Raw genomic sequence first — 6,975 nt, forward strand, 5'->3', positions numbered from 1 at the left:
TCTATGAACACCTTCAGGAATGCATGGATCATGCGATCCCAAATAAAACCAAGACCCAATCCTCCAAAGGCAGACATCCTGTCTGGTGGACCCCAGCCATAAACAAACTATACAATAGAAGGAAGAAGCTACTAAATGAAAGAGCAAAATCCCAAAAAGGGAAGGCATCACTGATCAGTATTAGCAAAACACTACGGGCACTCATAAAATTGTCTAAGGCCAGCTTCGAGAGAAAAATTGCACAGGACACTAAGGATAATCACAAGGCTTTCTTTAGTTATGTTAGGAACCTGGGTGGTAATTCCCAGATATGCTCAAAATTGTCCAAAATGACAAAAAATACACTGAACCCACAGACATTGCCAACATCCTAGCTGACAGGTTCAGCGCAAACTTCTCCCCCCCCCCCCCACCGAAAGGGCAAATATCTATCCCAGCAGAGTGCTGTCCCCCTGACATCTCAGATGCTCAGATAAGAGCTGCACTCTCCAAAGCAAAAAACACAGCATCAATGGGACCAGACGGTGTCCCGGGCTACGTCCTACATGAACTCCAAGAAGAGCTAAACCCAAACATAAAACTACTGTTCAATCTCAGCCTTACTACAGGATATGTGCCCAAAGAGTGGTGTACAGCAACAGTGGTCCCTCTCCATAAAGGTGGTGACTCAACGGATCCTGGAAACTATCGCCCCATAAGCCTGACTAGCTTGGTCTACAAAGCTATGGAAAGGATCATCATGGACCTCATAAATAAAGATATTGGGGACCTACAGACACTGGATCCTACCCAGTTTGGCTTTCTTAAGGGCAGATCCTGCCTCTTAAACCTGGTTGATTTCTTTGAAACAGTCACCAAGGCGATTGACGAGGGGAAGGTGGTCCACACAGCCTACCTGGACCTCGCAAAAGCCTTCGATACAATACCCCACTTGGGCATTATAGATAAGCTCACCAGCTTAAATATAAACTCCTATGTCACTAGATGGATTGCAAACTGGCTCAAGGACAGAACCCACATGGTTAGAATTGCTGGAGCCATGTCAGACTCCAAACCAGTTACAAGTGGTGTCCCACAAGGCTCAGTCCTGGGACCTCTCTTGTTTGGTATATATTTCTCAGAGGTACAGGCCAACACAGAAGGACTGTGGCTGACCAAGTTCGCAGATGACTGCAAACTGAGCTCCATAATTGACTCTCCATCCAACACAAGCATCCTCCAAAAGGGCCTCATAGAAACAGACAACTGGTGCCAGAGCCATGGCCTCAGGCTAAATGCCAAAAAGTGTATAGTCATCCCCTTTGGCAAAAACAAAGTGCCTACAAATGACCACATAGGTGGTAATCCATTAAGTACAGAAGAAGTAATTAGGGACCTGGGGACCCAAGTTGATAGCAATCTCTCATTTGACAACCACATGGCCAAAGTGGTTAGAAAAACATTTTATATAGCCCACCTAATCATGAAGGGATTCACATCTAGATCAGGGGCGGTCATCGTGCCTCTTTACTCATCCCTCATCAGGCCCATAATTGAGTACAATGCCCCTTTTGGGATGTACCTTACCAGACACCTGCAGCAACTGGAAAGACCTCAAAAGTATCTCACCAAGAGGATCAAAGGGCTCAAACAGATGCCATATGCTGCCCGGTTAAAGAAACTCTAGCTCTACTCAGTGGCATACCGCCTGTTCAGAGGCGATCTGTGCCTGACGTATAAAGCAATGTCCAACCTGGAATTAATGGACATGCTGCACCTCAGAAAATCCAAATCCCATCAAGCTACGCGCTCGAGAGACTTGAACCTCAGCACTGAAATAAATAGGACATGCTGGAGGGACAGATTCATAACCCGGAGGCTCCCTTCACTCTGAAATAAAATCCCCGTCCAGGTTAGGCAGAGTCCCTCATTGACTCTCTTCAAGAGGAATCTTGATGAGTGGATGGGAGATCGTAGGTTTACCCTGGGTATCACTTCTGTGTCACTGTTAGACAGAGGCACAGTATACTAACCTCGAAAAAGGGCATAGCAAAATAAATTTAAAATGGGTGGCAAAAGCAAACACATTCTGCCTAGGCTTATAAATGCCCTAGGGCAGATAGCCTAGTATGAACGTATGAACCTATATCCCAGGACCCCCATTCCGCATTTCTGGAAACACTGGAAAACATAAAGGTCCTAAAAAACACCCTAATATTGGGTGATTTCAATTACCCAAACATTAATTGGGAAAACTACTCAAGTACTAACTCCCTTGCCCAACATTTCCTAGAATTTATAAACTCAAACACCCTGGATCAACTGGGCAACACTCACACCAGAGGTGACAACATATTGGACCTGTTCATCACAAACATGGGCGACTGGTGTTCCACACTGGAGGTCAACCCCTTGCTGGTTAGATATGACCATAAACAAATCACTCTGGATATCCACATTCCGTCCCCACCCCTGGACAAGGAATCCACCATGAAAAACTTTTCATAGGCAAACTTCACATTACTTAAGACCAATGTGGAAAGTTTCAAAGCCCCCATGCTAAAGGATAACGCTGTCCAAGCTGCAAAATCCTTTACTAATGCATTCTACGGACACCTACAAGAATGCATGGATCATGCTATCCCAAGAAAAACCAAGACTCACTCTTCCAAGAAAAGGAAACCAGTCTGGTGGACCCCTGCCTGAAATAAGGTATGCAAAAAAAGGAGAAAACTAGTGCAGAAAAGAGTAAAATCACAAAAAGGGAATACATCCCTGATCAGTATCAGCAAGAAACTACGACCCCTCATAAAATCAGCCAAGGCGAGCTTTGAAAGAAAAATTGCCAAGAACTCCAAAGATAACTACAAGGCATTCTTTAGCTATGTCAAGAATCTAAGTGGCAATGCTCAGATCTGCTAAGTTAGTGCAGAATGGCACAAAATACACTGAACAGACCGATATAGCCAACATCCTGGCAGACAGGTTCAGTGCAAATTTCACCCCCCTCTCACACCCAAAAGGGCCCATAACCATAACCATACCAGAAGAATGTAGAGCCCCTGAAATCACAGACACTCAGGTTAAAACAGCCCTCTCCAAAGCCAAAAACACAGCATCAATGGGACTTGATGGTGTCCCAGGCTGCATCCTACACAAGCTCAAAGACGAACTAACCCCCTCAGCTAAACACACTGTTTAAACTCAGCCTCTCCACAGGCTATGTATCCATAGAGTAGTGCACAGCAATGGTTATTCTGCTCCACAAAGGTGGAGCCACAACAGACCCTGGGAACTATCGCCTATAAGCCTGACTAGCTTGTTCTGCAAGGCTATGGAGTGCATCATCATAGAACTCATTAACAGAGACATTGAGAACCTCCAAACACTGGACCCTACCCAGTTCAGCTTTGTTAAGGGCAGATCATGCCTCCTAAACCTGGTGGACTTCTTTGAGATAGTTACCAAGGCTATAGATGAGGGAAAGGTGGTACCCACAGCCTACCTCGACCTCACAAAGGCCTTTGACACCATTCCCCTTTCTGGTATTATTGACAAGCTCACCAGTCTGAACATAAACCCCTACATCATAAGATGGGTTGCTAACTGGCTCATGGACAGAACCCACATGGTGAGAGCTGCAGGAGCTTGGTCCGACTCTAAACTGGTTACAAGTGGTGTTCCCCAGGGCTCAGTCCTAGGACCCCATCTTGTTTGGAATATACTTCTCAGAGGTACAGGCAAGCACAGGAGGATTATGGCTGACTAAGTTCACAGACTACTGCAAACTAGGGGCTATAATTGACTCTCCAGCTGACACAGACATCCTCCAAAAGGGTCTCACTGAGATGGATACCTGGTGTCAAAATCATGGCCTCAAGCTTAATGCCAAAAAGTGCATAGTCATCCGCTTTGGAAAAAACAAAGTACCCACAAACTACCACATAGGTGGTAGTCCCCTAAATACAGAAGACATAATAAGGGATCTGGGGACCCAAGTAGATAGTAATCTCTCATTTGATAATCACATTGCCAAAGTGGTTAGAAAATCCTCCTATGTGGCCCAATAATCACAAAAGGGTTCGCATCCAGATCAAAAGAGGTCATTGTGCCCCTCTACTCATCACTCATCAGACCCATCATAGAGTATTACATCCCATTTGGGATGTACCTTACAAGACACCTGCAACAGCTGGAAAGACCAAAGAAGTACCTCACCAAAAGGATCACTGGCCTCAAATAGATGCCCTATGCATCTTGACTGAAGAAACTCCAGCTGTACTGGGTTACATTCTGCCTACTCAGAGGTGATCTCTGCCTGACATACAAGGCCATGTCCAACCCAGAATTGATGTACATGCTCCACCTAAAGAAAACCATATCCCCTCCAGCCACATGCTCCATGGACCTAAACCTCACAATAATAATAAATCAGATGTGCTGGAGGGATAGATTCCTGTCGCAGAGACTTCCCATGCTTTGGAACAAGATTCCAATCTACATTAGGCAGAGCTCCTCACTAACACTCTTCAAGAGAAACCTTGATGAGTGGATGGGAAACAGGAAGTTTACCCCAGGGATCACTTCAGTGGCTCTGCTGGACAGAGGCACAGGGAACTAATCTAAGGGGGTGGCGAAAGCCAACACATTCTGGCTAGGCTTATAAGTGCCTTCAGGCAGATAGCCTAGTACCTACCTATGAATCTATGAACCTATAATGTTAATTTGACTTCTTACACTAACTTTTCAGTCTCATAGGTTCATAGGTTCATAGGTTTATACTAGGCTATCTGCCCTAAGGCATTTATAAGCCTAGCCCAGAGTTTTTGTGGCTTACGACACCCCTTATGTTAAAAAATACTGTGCCCATTAGTTTGTTGTGCCTCTGTCCAGCAGTGACACAGAGATGATTCCCGGGGTAAACCTACGATTTCCCATCCACCGGTCAAGATTTCTCTTGAACAGAGCCAGCGAGGTGCTCTGCCTCACATATTATTCCACAACATAGGGAGTCTCTGGGTGACAAATCTATCCCTCCAGCATGTCCTATTTATATCCATGCTAAGGATTAAGTCGCTTGCTCTAGTGGATCTGGTAGATTTGGAATTTTTGAGGTGGAGCATGTCCATTAATTCCGGGTTGGACATGGCCTTGTATGTCAGGCACAGGTCACCTCTGAGCAGACGGTATATGACTGAACAGAGCTGGAGTTTCTTCAGTCTGGCAGCATATGACAGATTTTGGAGTCCCTTTATCCTTTTGGTGAGGAACTTTTGGGGTCTCTCCAATTGCTGCAGGTGTCGGGTGAGATACATCCCGAATGGGGCATTGTACTCGATCATTGGTCTGATAAGTGAAGAGTACAGGGGAACAATGACCTCACTTGATCTGGATGTGAATCCCTTCATGATCAGGTGGGCAATGTAGAAGGTTTTTCTAACCACTTTAGCAATGTGAGTGTCAAAAGAAAGGCCACTGTCAACCTGGGTCTCCAGGTCCCTGATAACCTCTTCTGTGCTTAGTGGATTGCCACCTATATGGTAGCTTGGGGTTACCTTGTTTTTCCCGAAGGGTATGACTATACACTTTTTGGCATTTAACTTCAGGCCATGGCTCTGGCACCAGCTATCAGTTTCCGTGAGACCCTCTGAAGGATATCTGTGTCCGATGTACTTTCCACTATGGCTCCCAGTTTACAGTCATCTGCAAACTTTGTCAGCCATAGTCCTCCTATGTTAGCCTGTACTTCTGAGAAGTAGATGCCGAACAACAGGGGCCCAAGGACTGAGCCCTGTGGGACACCACTTGTGACCGGCTTGGAGTCTGACATGGCGCCAGCTACTCTAACCCTGTGGGTTCTGTCCTTTAGCCAGTTTGCAACCCATCTTGTGACATATGGGTTTACATTTAAGCTGGTAAGTTTCTCTATAAAACCCGAGTGGGGTATTGTGTCGAAAGCTTTTGCAAGGTCAAGGTAGGCTGTATGGACTGCCTTTCCCTCATCAATAGCCTTGGTGACTGTTTCAAAGAAGTCGACCAAGTTCAAAAGGCATGATCTGCCCTTGACAAAGCCAAACTGGGTCGGGTCCAATGTCTGCAAGTCCCCTATGTCTTTGTTTATGAGTTCCATTATGATCCTCTCCATAGCTTTGCAGACCAGGCTTGTTAAGCTTATGGGGTGGTAATTACCAGAGTCCTTAGAGGCACCACCTTTGTGGAGTGGGACCACAGTTGCCGTACGCCACTCCTTGGGCATGTATCCTGTGGTGAGGCTAAGATTAAACAGCTGCCTTATGTGCGGGTTTAGTTCCTCATTGAGTTTGTGTAGCACACAGCTGGGGACACCATCCGGTCCCATTGATGCTGTGTTTTTAGCTTTAGAGAGAGCAGCCTTCACCTGCGCATTGGAGATGTCTGGGAGGCTGCACTCCGCTGGGATAGTTATCTCTCCTTTTGGGAGGGAGAGGGGGGTGAAGTTTGCACTGAACCTGTCTGCCAGTATGTTGGCAATGTCTGTGGGTTCAGTGATTTTTGTATCATTTTGGACTAATTCTGAGCATATCTGGGAGTTTCCACCCAGGTTTCTAACATAGTTGAAGAAGGCCTTATGATTGTCTTTTGAATCTATGGCAATTTTTCTCTCAAAGTTGGCCTTGGATGATTTTATGAGTGCTCGTATTTTTTTACTAATAATGATCAAAGGTGTCTTCTCTTTTATGGATTTTGCTCTATCATGTAACAGCTTTCTCCTCTTATTGTAAAGTTTGTTTATGGCTGGGGTCCACCAGACTGGACGTTTGCCCTTGGTGGAAAGAGTCTTGGTTTTATTAGGGATTGCCTCATCCATGCAGTCCTAGAGGTGTTCGTAAAAGGCATTTCTAAGGGCTTCCGCAGCTTGGGTTGTGGTTTCCACTGGCTCGGGGGCCTTGAAGGATACCACACCAGTCTTGAGTATTGTGAAGTTTGCTTTAGAGAAGTTCTTCACTGTGGCCTTTT

The sequence above is a fragment of the Protopterus annectens genome, chromosome 1.part1 (assembly GCF_019279795.1).
Source record: "Protopterus annectens isolate FY-2018-M chromosome 1.part1, PAN1.0, whole genome shotgun sequence".
Lineage (NCBI taxonomy): Eukaryota > Metazoa > Chordata > Ceratodontiformes > Protopteridae > Protopterus > Protopterus annectens.